The 16,614-nt window shown below is 37.4% G+C and overlaps 1 protein-coding gene across 2 annotated transcripts in view; it reads left to right on the forward strand.

The window, feature by feature from the left end:
• The first annotated feature begins 1,070 nt into the window (after nucleotides 1-1,070).
• Nucleotides 1,071-16,614, forward strand: part of LOC133551846 (tubulin-specific chaperone cofactor E-like protein) — a 49,600-nt gene continuing 34,056 nt past the window's right edge. Inside the window, exons 1-2 of one of the 2 annotated variants that reach the window (XM_061898998.1) lie at nucleotides 1,071-1,133; nucleotides 10,111-10,187. The gene's annotated coding sequence lies outside the window, so the exon portion shown is untranslated. The remainder of the gene's footprint in view (nucleotides 1,134-10,110; nucleotides 10,188-16,614) is intronic. The other variant, XM_061898999.1, reaches the window with a different exon arrangement.

A 16,614-nucleotide genomic window follows, 5' to 3' on the forward strand; every position in this document is an offset into this window, starting at 1 on the left:
TTATGTTTAACTTATGACGATGCACGCATTTGAAAAATATAAATATATAATTTAACAGTTTGCGTCACTGCACAGTTTTGTTTGGTAGAAAGCGAGGAGGAGCCTCGAGTGATTTACAGTCACGTCACTTCCGGTTAAGTGGGCGTGGTGTAAACACTAACTCGTGTTTTGAAGTAATAGTGCAAACCTTTTTAAAAACGGACTAAATTATATTCTAATTCCATGTTATTTAGACAGTATTTTATCATAGTATAGTAATATTTCATTCGTAACAAAGTTGTACTCCTTTATTCACAACACCGATTTTAGAAGTGTGATAGGATTTTCACGTTGGCTTACCAAATATATTTTTCTTGGTCAAAAATATATTTTTTTATGTTTAACTTATGACAATGCACCTATTTGAAAAATATGATTATATAATTTAACAGTTTGCGTCACTGCACAGTTTTGTTTGGAAGAAAGCGAGGAGGAGCCTCAAGTGACTTAAACACACGTCACTTCCGGTTAGGTGGGCGTGGTGTAAACACTAACTCGTGTTTTGAAGTAATAGTGCAAACATTTTTAAAAACGGACTAAATTATATTCTAATTCGATGTTATTTAGACAGCATTTTATTATAGTATATTATTATTTTATTCGTAACAAGGTTGTACTCCTTTATTCGCAACACCGATTTTAGAAGTGTGATAGGATTTTCACGTTGGCTTACCAAATATATTTTTCTTGGTCAAAAATATATTTTTTAATGTTTAACTTATGACGATGCGCGCATTTGAAAAATATAAATATATAATTTAACAGAGTTTGCGTCACTGCACAGTTGTTTTGTTTTGAAGAAAGCGAGGAGGAGCCTCGAGTGATTTAAAGCTACGTCACTTCCGGTAAAGTGGATGTAGCGTGTTTTGAAATAATATTTCCAACTTTTTTTTTTTAAACGGACATATTCATGTTCTATATTATAATTCAACATATATTATGTCACTTTATTCGAAGAAATTTAATTTTGTTGCGTTGGCGTGGAGAGCCGAGCTGGTTCAAACTCCATCGCGTCATTTCCGGCAAAAGGAGGCGGGACTTAAGGTGACACTTCGGCGAAGATAAACAAACAGAAGCTGCAGGTTCCGGAGGGGGTGAGTATGTCCTCATAACAACAAAAGCACGTCGTGTCATTTTAAAAATAGACTTTTACAAAAATCTGCAACATTTGTGCGACTCGATTTCAGAATTACAAGGTTGCGTCACCGTGTTTTCTGACTGTAAAGCGAGCATTAATGTATTGTCTTTGACGCAGCGTAAACGCTTCAAGGAATAAAGTCATTTTCTCGACTTTTCCTGACATTAATCACTAACATTTGATGATTTTTACTAAAAGCCTGTCGTATCTCTATGGGCCATTTTTTTTTTTTTTTTTTTTTTATCAACACTGCACAGGCCTCCGTCTTGTCTTATCGCCCACTCTCAAGTGTGCCGGAACCACGTTGAAATAGCCATGTTTTTTTACCTTGACCTTTAGTTTTCGTACGTTTTTCGACGTCTAAAGTGGGGTTTAGGGCTTTGTTCTCGAACGTCACGACGCGTACTTCAATTCGGCATAAACGAATCCATGGAAAGAAACTTCCTTTCAAACGACGCACGACTTTGTGCTGCAACCTACGTTGGCCACTGGGGGCGGCAGTGAGCAGGCTGTGAAGTTGAACCTTACTTGTCCCATCAAATGCACTAAAAAGACCATTATGATCCATCTCTTTTGGGGAAAGAAAGCAGGTGGGTGAGGTCATGTTGGTAAGTGTAGAAGGAGATCACTATGTGACACATGTCAATCGGGTATAAAAGGTCCTATCTCGCTCTATTGTCTGCGACATAACGTCTTTTGTGTATCTGTCTTCTTATCATGTTTCCTCGTGTGGTGGCATTAGGCGTTTATTTACTTAACTGCTGAAAGTAGCCAAGGTCTTTTAAAACTGTCGTCTATCGTGCTCAACCGATCCGGTTTCTTGGTCGATTCCAATCAATTAGTCAAGGAGGCCTATAACTACCGAATTGTCTGGACTATAAGGTGCATGTAAAATATTTTTTTTTCCTGCCCAATGCAAGGAATTATTCTGGTTTTGCCTACCGACCTCACAGCTATTTTATGTGGTACATGGTGTATGGATAAGTGTGACCAGTAGATGGCAGTCAAACATAAGAGATACGTGTAGACTGTTACATAATGACAGTCACACAAGAGATATACATCAGACTCAAGTAAACAACACCATTTTCATATTGTTTTACCTCATTTAGTGGCGTTTATTTACTTAACTGCTGAAAGTAGCCAAGGTCTTTTAAAACTGTCGTCTATCGTGCTCAACCGTTCCGGTTTCTTCTTGGTCGATACCGATTAGTCAGGGAGGCCTATAACTACCGAATTGTCCGGACTATAATCCTTTTTTTCCCCCTGCCTAATGCAAGGAATAATTCTGGTTTTGCCTACCGACCTCACAGCTATTTTATGCGGTATATGGTGTATGGATAAGTGTGACCAGTAGATGGCAGTCAAACATAAGAGACACGTGTAGACTGTTACATAATGACAGTCACACACGAGATATACACCTGACTCAAGTAAACAACACCATTTTCATATTGTGTTACCTCGTTTAGTGTCGTTTATTTACTCAGCTGCAGAAAGTAGCCAACGTTTTTTAGAACTGTTGTCCATCGTGCTCAACCGTTCCGGTTTCTTCTTGGTCTATACCGATTAGTCAGAGGCCTATAACTACCGAATTGTCCGGACTATAATCCTTTTTTTCCCCCTGCCTAATGCAAGGAACAATTCTGGTTTTGCCTACCGACCTCACAGCTATTTTATGCGGTACATGGTGTATGGATAAGTGTGACCAGTAGATGGCGGTCAAACATAAGAGACACGTGTAGACTGTTACATAATGACAGTCACACACAAGATATACACCTGACTCGAGTAAACAACACCATTTTCATAATGTGTTACCTCGTTTAGTGGCGTTTATTTACTCAACTGCAGAAAGTAGCCAACGTCTTTTAAAACTGTCGTCTATAGTGCTCAACCGTTCCGGTTTCTTCTTGGTCGATACCGATTAGTCAGGGAGGCCTATTACTACCGAATTGTCCGGACTATAATCCTTTTTTTCCCCCTGCCTAATGCAAGGAATAATTCTGGTTTTGCCTACCGACCTCACAGCTATTTTATGCGGTATATGGTGTATGGATAAGTGTGACCAGTAGATGGCAGTCAAACATAAGAGACACGTGTAGACTGTTACATAATGACAGTCACACACGAGATATACACCTGACTCAAGTAAACAACACCATTTTCATATTGTGTTACCTCGTTTTGGTGTCGTTTATTTACTCAGCTGCAGAAAGTAGCCAACGTTTTTTAGAACTGTTGTCCATCGTGCTCAACCGTTCCGGTTTCTTCTTGGTCGATACCGATTAGTCAGGGAGGCCTATAACTACTGAATTGTCCGGACTATAATCCTTTTTTTCCCCCTGCCTAATGCAAGGAATAATTCTGGTTTTGCCTACCGACCTCACAGCTATTTTATGTGGTACATGGTGTATGGATAAGTGTGACCAGTAGATGGCAGTCAAACATAAGAGACACGTGTAGACTGTTACATAATGACAGTCACACAAGAGATATACACCTGACTCGAGTAAACAACACCATTTTCATAATGTGTTACCTCGTTTAGTGGCGTTTATTTACTCAACTGCAGAAAGTAGCCAACGTCTTTTAAAACGGTCGTCTATAGTGCTCAACCGTTCCGGTTTCTTATTGGTCGATACCGGATTAGTCAGGGAGGCCTATAACTACTGAACATACCGGAGTATAATCCTTTTTTTCCCCCCTGCCTAATGCAAGGAATAATTCTGGTTTTGCCTACCGACCTCACAGCTATTTTATGTGGTACATGGTGTATGGATAAGTGTGACCAGTAGATGGCAGTCAAACATAAGAGATACGTGTAGACTGTTACATAATGACAGTCACACACGGGATATACACCTGACTCAAGTAAACAACACCATTTTCATATTGTGTTACCTCGTTTAGTGGCATTTATTTACTCAACTGCAGAAAGTAACCAACGTTTTTTAAAACTGTCGTCTATCGTACTCAACCGATCCGGTTTCTTCTTGGTCGATTCCAATTAATTAGTGCAGGAGGCCTATAACTACCGAATTGTCTGGACTATAATCTTTTTTTTTCCTGCCTAATGCAAGGAATAATTCTGGTTTTGCTTACCGACCTCACAGCTATTTTATGTGGCACATGGTGTAAGGATAAGTGTGACCAGTAGATGGCAGTCAAACATAAAGGATACGTGTAGACTGTTACATAATGACAGTCACACACGGGATATACACCTGACTCAAGTAAACAACACCATTTTCATAATGTGTTACCTCGTTTAGTGGCGTTTATTTACTCAACTGCAGAAAGTAGCCAACATCTTTTAAAATTGTCGTCTATCGTGCTCAACCGTTCCTGTTTCTTCTTGGTCGATTCCAATTAATTAAGTCAAGGAGGCCTATAACTACCAAATTGTCCAGACTATAATCCTTTTTTTTCCCCTGCCTAATGCAAGGAATAATTCTTGTTTTGCCTACCGACCTCACAGCTATTTTATGTGGTACATGGTTTAAGGATAAGTGGGACCAGTAGATGGCAGTCAAACATAAGAGATACATGTAGACTGTTACATAATGACAGTCACACAAGAGATATACACCTGACTCAAGTAAACAACACCATATTTGTATTGTGTTACCTCATTTAGTGGCATTTATTTACTCAACTGCAGAAAGTAGCCAACGTCTTTTAAACTATCGTCTATCGTGCTCAATCGATTCGGTTTCTTCTTAGTCGATAACAATTAGTCAAGGAGGCCTATAACTACCGAATTGTCCGGACTATAAAGCCCATGTAAAATATTTTTTTTTCCTGCCTAATGCAAGGAATAATTCCTGTTGTGCTTACTGACCTCACAACTATTTTATGTGGTACATGGTGTAAGGATTAGTGTGACCAGTAGATGGCAGTCAAACATAAGGGACACGTGTAGACTTTTATATAATGACAGTCACACACAACACACAAGATAGATGTAGACTGTATGACTGAAGTAATCAACACCATTTTCATATTGTGTTACCTCGTGTAGTGGCGTTTTTTAATTCAACTGCAGAAAGTAGCCAACATCGTTTAGGGCTGTGTCGTCTATCGTGCTCAACCGATCCGGTTTCTTGTTGGTCGATACCAAATAGTCAAGGAGGCCTGTAACTACCAAATTGTCCGGACTATAAGGCGCACATACATTTTTTATTTTTTTTTCTCAAAACTCGACAGTGCGCCTAATGTAGGGAATAATTTTGTTTTTGCTTACCAACCTCGAAGCTATTTTATGTGGTACATTGTGTAATGATAAGTGTGACCAGTAGATGGCAGTCAAACATAAGAGGTGCCTGTAGACTGCAATGTGATGGCAGTCACACACAAAATGTTGATGTTGACTGGCATATGAGTCAAGTAAACAACACCAACATTTCATATGTTCCATTGAAAATATAGCACATTACACACGGCGCTTATAAATATTATGAAAATGTTTTAGTGCGACTTTGGTAAGCTGTGAAACCGCACTACTTGATGGATTGTGCTGTGCTTCAACATTGGAGTATTATTATGGTGTGTATATAAGGTAAGACATATTATCTGGCGTTTTGTTTAGTAATATGCAAAAGTAACTTTTATTACCTTCTGGTACCTGCTGATTGGTATTTGACATAAGCATGAGTCCTGAAAAATTGCGTACGTCCGCCTTTGTAGTCCGTGGGGTGCCGTAGTCGATAAGCATTTTTTTCTATATCTTGTTATGGGACATTCATCCTTTGCTGTTGCCATTTCTAATATAAAGTAGTGTATAGTTCTTACTTACATCTGTCAGTAAACTCGCCATGAAAGCGCTAAAACATTGAGTTTACATAATTCACCCAAGGAACTTTAGTTATAGAGTTCCGGTCTGACGTTTTTTCACGGAAAATATGGTATTTGGAGCTGATATTCATTTGCAGTGAAAGTTTTTTAAACATGAATAGTGTACGTCAGTAAACAGTTGGACAAAGCTTCAAATTGTTTTTTTTTTTACGTTAGACCTGTAGGGATGTAATTTTTTATGTGGCGCTAATGTCGTGGTTGTTTTAAAACCCAAAAATACCAGGGGATTTCACAAACACCTTTACTATGAGTGTCTAAGAGAAGTGTCACTTTTGCATTTCAAAATATTGGAAATCTCCTGAAAATCGGTAAAAAAAAAATATGGGATTTAATGTAATACGCTGTAACGTTTCCTCGTCAGGAACCCTGATATATCGCCAACTTTTTTAATAAACCATTCTGGGCTCCTTCAAGTAGCTTGTAGTTGAGACATTTTTCAAGCTGGCTGACATCATTTCTTCCTGGATGTAACCGGAAGTATGAGAATGTGTGAGATGCTGCCTGCTTCCTGTTTACTTATGCAACACTTGATTGCTGCAGTAGCGTAAACAAACCAAACGGGTGGAAGAGGCCGGCAAATAAAAACTTGAATTCCCGGCAAAAAATTAAAGTTCTGACGAGTTCATATCAACAGTCAACTGTCATGAAAAAAACTCCAATAAATGCCTTATCAGATATCAGAACATATTTTGGGAGAATTATTTACAATGTGAGTAATTTTTATTCTTAAATTAAGAGGCAAAGGGGCTCATGCTTGTGCGGTGATTATTAGTATCTATTTTGTTTTTTTTTTAAATACTAAAAACTGTTATCATGCATATTACTAAACAAAACGCCAGATAATATGTCTTACCATCAAGCAGTGCGGCTTCACAGCTTACCAAAGTCGCACTAAAACATTTTCATAATATTTATGAGCGACGTGTGTAATGTTCTATATTTTCAATGGAACATATGAAAAGTTGGTGTTTTTTACTTGACTCATATGGCAGTCAACATCTATATTTTGTGTGTGACTGCCATCACATTGCAGACTACAGGCACCTCTTATGTTTGACTGCCATCTACTGGTCACACTTATCATTACACAATGTATCACATAAAATAGCTTCGAGGTTGGTGAGCAAAACCAAAATTATTTTGTGTGTGACTGCCATCACATTGCAGTCTACAGGCACCTCTTATGTTTGACTGCCATCTACTGGTCACACTTATCATTACACAATCTACCACATAAAATAGCTTCGAGGTTGGTAAGCAAAACCAAAATTATTCCCTACATTAGGCGCACTGTCGAGTTTTGACGAAAAAAAAACAAAAAAATGTATGTGCGCCTTATATAGTTCGGACAATTTGGTAGTTATAGGCCTCCTTGACTAATTGGTATCAACCAAGAAGAAACCGGATCGGTTGAGCACTATAGACGACACAGCCCTAAACGATGTTGGCTACTTTCTGCAGGTGAGTAAATAAACGCCACTACACGAGGTAATGTAATATGAAAATGGTGTTGATTACTTGAGTCATATTGCAATGTACACCTATCTTGTGTGTGACTGTCATTATATAACAGTCTACACGTGTATCTCTTATGTTTGACTGCCATCTACTGGTCACACTTAAACTGACACCATGTTCCACATAAAATAGCTGGGAGGTCGGTAAGCAAAACCAGAATTATTCTTTGCATTAGGCAGGAAAAAAAAAATTAAGAGGCAAAGGGGCTCATGCTTGAGCTGTGATTATAAGTATCTATTTTGTTGTTTTTTTAAAATACTAAAAACTGGTATCATGTGTGTATATACTGTATCTGCTGACGTAGTTATGTTGTAGTAAAAAAAAAAAAAAAGGCAGATACCAAATATCGGCGCCGTTAATGTCGTCTATACCAGGGGGTCCTTGAACTTTTTGACCTGGGGGCCCAACTTTTCCACAACAAAGGGGCTCAGGACCTACTCTAATTTAACACTGAATTAGTAATCTTTTAATTTCAATGGTATTCAATAAATTATATCCAACCTACTTAGTTTCACAGGATGATATTAAAGCATGTATTAGTCACATTATTATTATTATTAAGACTTAGAGGTCAGGCTGATGACAAAACTATATACTAATCAAATACACTGAAAAAGGCCTATTTACACACAATTTCACTATGCTAAAATCAATAAACTCCAACTAAATTAAAAATAAATGATAATAATATACAGTATATTCCTTAACTAAACTGTCAATAAAATGTAAGTACATATGAAAATACACCTTCACCACTTTGCTCATAAGTTAAAAAAAACTTATGACTTTAGCTCCAGACTTCTTATATTTTGTCATTACTGCCACAAGTGGCGACAAAGTGCATTACAACTGAGTACCGCCATACGGACCACAGAGAAACAGATTATTTGCGGCCCAATAATCGGCTCCTTCCCTATGGTTGATAAAACATTTTCTAGCTATATAAGGACTTATTTTTATTTTATTTTTTTTACAATAATATTGTACCAAGCTTAAAGAAATAACATTTGATACATTCATTCATTCATATCATGTTGCTGTATTTAACCAAGTAAAAGTTCATTGAGATTAAAATCTCTTTTGCAAAAGTGACCTGACCAAGAGGGCAGCAAAAACAGGATTTATAAATTCATACAGTAGGAAGGGGATTCATGTGACCCCATCCGTTGCGGTTTACCTGACACAAGAAACATGACAAATTTGGGTGCGTGCACGATCCAATTTAGCCGCCAGATGGCAAAAGTCTGGTGAATATCTTAAGATATTTGTTATGGCAATTCCAACTTTGGCCACAGCGTCAGTTTCTATGTAGAGTGGCGCTTTCCATCATTTTTAGCTGACTGCATTGCAAAAATTATTAACCCCGCCCTCTTTTACCCAGGGATGGGGGCATATGAATCCTTTCCCTACTGTATAACAAACACAACAAAAACCGGAATAGCCACACACTTTTGATTAAAAATGTAATATAAATACACCCAATAACTAAATAATCAAATTTCAATCAAACATTAAAATAAAAAAACAAGAACAATGTGAGCCTGGGCCTATTTCAGAACACAAATATTATACATTTGTACATTCAATTATTAGGGGCCGATGTCCCTTTGGGACAGAGGACCCTATTGAATTTCTAGCATTTTATTATTATTCTAGCGCCCCCTAGGAAGAAAACACAGACAAAACTGCCTTTAACTCCCAGTAGGAATGTCCTAGACACATGAAACAAAAACCTCTTTGTAGGTCTCACTGTATTTTATACAATGACAACCCCCAGCAAAAATCAAGAGGAACTTTGCAAATCCACCTTCAAAACAAAAGTTGTGTAAAAACAGTCAACTTTTTTCAAACATTATCTCCTCTGAGCGGGTTGTCGTGTCGGCTTCAAATAAGCACAGGAGAGAGATTTAACCCTTCTGTGTAAAATTTGATGAAAGAGTTTTAATTTGGATTTTATGAGCCCTCAGAGAACCGCTGCTCTGCTGCTGGTGCGCTGCTGCCGTCTCAAGATGGCGGCACCCCTCTAAGACAAAAGTCCCTCTAACTCCCAGTAGGAATGTCAGAGACACATGAAACAAAAACCTCAATGTAGGTCTCACTTAGACCTATATTTCATACGCTGACAACCCCCAGCTAAAATCAACAGGAAGTTTGCGATTCCCCCTTCAAAACAAAAGATAGCTATAAATACTCCGTCCCGTCCATCGCTGCTTGCAGCTTTAAATAAATTTATAATTATAATTTTATAATTTTGGATTATTGTGGAATTGTTTTGGGGGTTTTTGTATAGGATGTTACTCAGGCTTAGTATTTTTTTCAAAGCTCGATAAGAATGTATCTCTAGAAGTTACAGCTACCTGCTTAGTATACAGAAACATTCCGGTATTACATTTTGAAATTATAAGTCATTTATTTAAATGTATTAAACATGTTTTAATTCATATAGATACATATTATCAATATTAAGTATAAAAGGAAAAGGTCTAAAGCCACATTTAGAGGGCATATGCAAAATTTGCTCCTGTTTTCTGCTAAATTTGTCACTTTTTCTCATTTAGCAGGGCCGGAGAAGAATGTGATCAGATGTGCTGCTGTTGAAAAGCGGCCCTCCTCTGCTCCTCTCGTCACATCAAAGGTAGGAAGAATCTGGCGATCTGTGAGAAACTTTTGCCCACATCAGACAGGAGCTCGCATTGCATCGACGATGTTGATTTTTGTGTGAAATTGATAGTGCTGAGAAGTGGGAGGACTGTGAGACCTCAGTGGATTTAGTTTAGTGAGAGCCCCAAAAAGGACCTTTTTATTTTTATACCACATGGCCTATTTTTACCGCAGAGGTCGGTAGTAAGATTTAAATCTGGAGCATCCGATTTGGGAGGCCACAAACGGACTCTTGGCATTGTTTTTCTTAACGATGGCTGTTGAGTTTGTTCGTCTATGCTACGACAGAGATGGCAAGAATGTGTGGATATCCTGCGACACTCAAAGCAGATGCATTTCAAACGATAGAGTCAAAGAAATCTGCAATATTGGAAAATAGACCACCACTCAATCTTAAGTGTTTGTTCACTGAACTGTGTTATTAATATGTTTTTAGAATGTTTGCGGATACATTCATATACGAACCGACTCTCTAGTTTGTACAGTGTAGTATGCAGCCCTTTGAGACAGCTGTAATTAAGGGCTTTATAAGTAAACTTTGATTGATTGAATAATTTATATATGTATAAGTTTTATTATTTGCGCACTAATTAATAATGATGCACCTGAAATTTGACCGACAAAAGACGTACTTTGATCAACAGAACAGCGCTGCCGAAACGTACTGACAGAAATAGTCTCCAAACCAGAGGTGTCAAAGTCAAATACAGAGAGGGCCAAAATTTAAAACTGAACAAAGCCGCGGGCCGAGGGTTGAAAAAATTAACCTTTTAATAGGGACCGAAAAAAGTTTTGCATTGAATATTGAACAAGCAAGGCTTGTATAACTTTACAGTGACGTGCAAAATCGAGTTTCAAATAATAATAATAATAATTAAAAAATATCAATGGCATATCAAATAAAATTTAAATAAAAATTGAGTGCCTCTTTTCTATTTGCAGCATTCTGAGGTAAATATCAAAATAAACTTTGTCCACAGGCTAATAATAAATTTTAAAACAAAATAACAATAATGAATGAATCAAACATTCAAGCCTTGAAGTAACAAGAGAAAGTGCATGAATAAATTGTTAATTATTGCTCAGTTTGCTACACTGATTTTCTTGAACAAAGAATATTTTTTCACAGGCTAATAAATCTTAAAATAAAATAATAATGAGATGGGCGGGGTTGGTGGTGGGGGGCGGGTTTTGGTGGCAGTCAATGCTGCAAGGGGTTCTGGGTATTTGTTCTGTTGTGTTTATGTTGTTTTCAGAGGTGGGTAGTAATGCGCTACATTTACTCTGTTACATTTACTTGAGTAACTTTTGGGATAAATTGTACTTCTACGAGTAGTTTTTATGCAACACACTTTTACTTTTACTTGAGTATATTTATAGAGAAGAAACGCTACTTTTACTCCGTTCCATTTATCTACATTCAGCTCGCTACTCGCTACTTTTTTTTTATCGCTCTATTAATGTTTGTTTTGGTTTATGAGAGATTCAAAGTATAATCTACGCATGCCTGCGTTTCACCAATCACATGCAGTCACTGGTGACGTTGGACCAATCAAACAGAGCCAGGCGGTCACATGACCCGACTTAAACAAGTTGAAAAACTTATTGGGGTGTTACCATTTAGTGGTCAATTGTACGGAATATGTACTGTACTGTGCAATCTACTAATAAAAGTTTCAATCAATCAATCAAAAGTGTAAAGAAAAAAAGACACTTTTTATTTCAACCGTACCTCCCGTCAAAAGCCTAAAGACTGATCGCACAGTTCCTGTCTTCACAATAAAAGCGCCGCTCCGTCGCGCCTGCGCTAACAAAATAAGAGTCTCCGAAAGCCAACGCAACCAAGCTAGCAAGCTACGGAGCTTGCCGCCAATGTATTTCTTGTAAAGTGTATAAAAACGAATATGGCAGCTGGACAAATAAGATGCCAAAAACCAACGACTTTCATGTGGTATTAGACAGAAAAGAGGAACTTTTTTTTCCTTCCTTTTGAAAACGACGTTATCATCAATACTGTCTGATTCCAATCAATGCAAGTCATCAGAATCAGGTAATACACCAATTTATATTCTTGTTTTCATGAAAGATAGGAATCTATGTGTTAAAAATGTATGTATATTCATTAAAACACCTTTAACATGTCAACAAAAACGGCAAAATAAATAAATATACATTATATACTGTATATATAAATGTATGTATGTATATATATATATATGTATGTATATATATATATATATATATATATATATATATATATATATATATATATATATATATATATATATATATATATATATATATATATATATATATATATATATATATATATATATATATATATATATATATATATATATATATATATATGATATGTGTGTGTATAAATGATATGATATGTGTGTGTATGTATATATGAGGTAGATCGCCTCGACTTGATCATTTATTAAGTAATTGATAAACAATGAAAAACTTATTGGGGTGTTACCATTTAGTGGTCAATTGTAGGGAATATGTACTGTACTGTGCAATCTACTAATACAAGTTTCAATTACTCAATAAATCAATCAAATCAATCAATGCCTACTGAGGCTATGGTGCTGTTAAGTTGTTGTGGCTCAATGTGCCATTTTTTTTATTTGATTTTAATGTACTATTATTTAATATATATTATTGTTTTAGTTGCTTAAGAGATATTCCTGGCTCTGAATTTGCTCATTGCTATTTTTATGTTTTTGTGCATTTGTTGCCGTAATCAGGTTACTCATCAGTTACTCAGTACTTGAGTAGTTTTTTCACAACATACTACTTTTACTCAAGTAAATATTTGGGTGACTACTCCTTACTTTTACTTGAGTAATAAATCTCTAAAGTAACAGTACTCTTACTTGAGTACAATTTCTGGCTACTCTACCCACCTTTGTGAAGTGAATTATATTTATATAGCGCTTTTCTCAAGTGACTCAAAGCGCTTTACATAGTGACACCCAATATCTAAGTTACATTTAAACCAGTGTGGGTGGCACTGGGAACAGGTGGGTAAAGTGTCTTGCCCAAGGACACAACGGCAGTAACTAGGATGGCACAAGTGGGAATCGAACCTGCAACCCTCAAGTTGCTGGCACGGCCACTCTACCAACCGAGCTATGCCGCCCTTTGGTTGTTTTACGGTGCGGATGTTCTCCCGAAATGTGTTAGTCATTCTTGTATGGTGTGGGTTCACAGTGTGGCGCATATTTGTAACAGTGTTAAAGTTGTTTATACGGCCACCCTCAGTCTGACCTGTATGGCTGTTGAGCAAGTATGCATGGCATTCACTTAAGTGCGTGTACAAGTCACATATCATGTAACACTGTTTGTATGGAGTAAAAGCGGACGTGACAACATATTGTAGACAACGCTAAAGGCAGTGCCTTTATAGTACCGGCGGGCCAGCTCTAATGTTAATTTGATATTGCTTCAAGGGCCAAATGAAATTGTACGGCGGGCCAAATTTGGCCCGCGGGCCAGAGTTTGACACCCATGCTCTAAACACAAGTACAGTCTACAAAAAGACCAGAAATAGATGCTAGATTTGTTACCAGGCCTTTTAAATAAATAGTGACCAAAAGAATTAGAGAAATCTTTAGAAAGAAATAAAAAAAATCAATTAAGTGTATTTTAGAATATAAGCAGCAAAAATTGAAAAATAAAATAATAGTATGTAAGAAAAAAATATATGTTAATACTTAAATTAATAACAGATTTGTTTTATCATTAAATGTATGCATGCATGTGTTTTGCCCTTCTAAAAGAAAATATATGCATCGTAGCAAATAATGTGATGACGTCATATTGACCACGCCCCCACCTTCCCAGGTACCTTGGCAATTGAGGGGAAACCCTGCTAATACGGAGGATTATATTTATTCTCCAAACTGTACTTTTAAGACGAAAAATGTGACTTATTGTTGCTGGATCCATTATGGATTGAACTTTCACAGTATCATGTTAGACCCGCTCGACATCCATTGCTTTCCTCCTCTCCAAGGTTCTCATAGTCATCATTGTCACCGACGTCCCACTGGGTGTGAGTTTTCCTCGCCCTTATGTGGGCCTACCGAGGATGTTGTAGTGGTTTGTGTTGTGGTTTGTGCAGCCCTTTGAGACACTAGTGATTTAGGGCTATATAAGTAAACATTGATTGATTGATTGATTGATTGGTAAGTGATCATGCAAAGTATTTTTTCATGGAGGATAGATATTTGTACTAAAGATACAAATACAGAAAGATCAGAAAGGCTTCAAATATTTGATTTATTTATTTATTAATAAAGTAGTGATAACAATGTTATCAAATACTTTTTGGTGCCAATTACTGTATTACAATGTCTTTATCACAACTTTTTTTCTTGTTATCTATTTGTGCAACCTGAATTAACGAGGGTTAGAGTAGGAACAAACAAACTCCAAAGCCAAACTATACCTCACCTGGTGTAAAGGTCAATGCACGTCACTTTTACTGAATATGTTATACCTTTATTTTGTATCAGCACCTCGTCCGCCTTCGCCTCACATTTCGGCTCGGTGTCACCGATGTGATCACGCAGCCGTGTTATATTTAGCACACACGCTCCCCTCTTAGAAATATGAGCTCACGTGACGAACGGAGTCGGAAAGAACTCTTTAGGTCTGTCCCCGGACGTCGGTAGACTTTCGGACTATGGAAGTAGACAACAACGTGTTTGTTCAAGGAACAAAGTGTCACCACCATTAAGTGTTGCACCATTCTTAACTGTCATACATGTGCCGTAATAAGGTGTTAAAAATAAATAAGGTAACCAATTTAAATGCTGGGGATCTAGTGTCTTGTGACAAAATTAGGACAGTCCATGTCATTAATCAATCAATCAATGTTTATTTATATAGCCCCAAATCACAAATGTCTCAAAGGACTGCACAAATCATTACGACTACAACATCCTCGGAAGAACCCACAAAAGGGCAAGGAAAACTCACACCCAGTGGGCAGGGAGAATTCACATTCAGTGGGACGCCAGTGACAATGCTGACTATGAGAAACCTTGGAGAGGACCTCAGATGTGGGCAACCCCCCCCCTCTAGGGGACCGAAAGCAATGGATGTCGAGCGGGTCTAACATGATACTGTGAAAGTTCAATCCATAGTGGCTCCAAGACAGCAGTGAGAGTCCCGTCCACAGGAACCATCTCAAGCGGATCAGCAGCGTAGAGATGTCCCCAACCGATACAGGCATTAATGACATTTGTGGTCAATATGTTTTAAAAGACACCCTATAACATGTCATATAGATATCCTTAAAGGGGAACTGCACTTTTTGGCGGAATTTTATCTATCGTTCACAGTCATTATGAAAGACATGACAACGTTTTTTTTTTTCATGCATTCTAAATATTAAATAAATGCGATCAAAAGTCTGCTTACATTGAAGCCTGTTGGAATCACTCTATTCAGTCTATAAAGTGCTTAAAAAACATCCAATTATTATTACATTAATGTATTGTGTAGATGCTGTAATTATTTATGTAATGTAGTAAAAGGCAAATTAATCATAACATTTAATATCATTTTAGGCATGCACAGTGCATTAATTTCAAAAACGCATCGCGACGTTCGCCTTTTTTTCCCCCACTACGTCACTGATTATTACTCGCTGCAGACTTTATGAGAGCCAACAAACATAATAAAACACTTACCGTACAAGGTATAATTTCATTGGGATGCCAACTGTATATTCATACATACAGTGGGGCAAAAAAGTATTTAGTCAGCCACCGATTGTGCAAGTTCTCCCACTTCAAATGATGACTGAGGTCTGTAATTTTCATCATGTACACTTCAACTGTGAGAGACAGAATGTGAAAAAAAAAATCCAGGAATTCACATTTTAAAGAATTTATTTGTAAATTATGGTGGAAAATAAGTATTTGGTCAACCATTCAAAGCTCTCACTAAAGGAAGGAGGTTTTGGCTCAAAATCTCACGATGCATGGCCCCATTCATTCTTTCCTTAACACGGATCAATCGTCCTGTCCCCTTAGCAGAAAAACAGCCCCAAAGCATGATGTTTCCACCACCATGCTTCACAGTAGGTGTGGTGTTCTTGGGATGCAACTCAGTATTCTTCTTCCTCCAAACACGACAAGTTGAGTTTATACCAAAATGGATACATGGATGATACAGCAGAGGATTGGGAGAATGTCATGTGGTCAGATGAAACCAAAATAGAACTTTTTGGTATAAACTCAACTCGTCGTGTTTGGAGGAGGAAGAATACTGAGTTGCATCCCAAGAACACCAGACCTACTGTGAAGCATGGGGGTGGAAACATCATGGTTTGGGACTGTTTTTCAGCTAAGGGGACAGGACGATTAATCCGTGTT

The sequence above is a fragment of the Nerophis ophidion genome, linkage group LG04 (assembly GCF_033978795.1).
Source record: "Nerophis ophidion isolate RoL-2023_Sa linkage group LG04, RoL_Noph_v1.0, whole genome shotgun sequence".
Classification (NCBI taxonomy): Eukaryota; Metazoa; Chordata; class Actinopteri; order Syngnathiformes; family Syngnathidae; genus Nerophis; species Nerophis ophidion.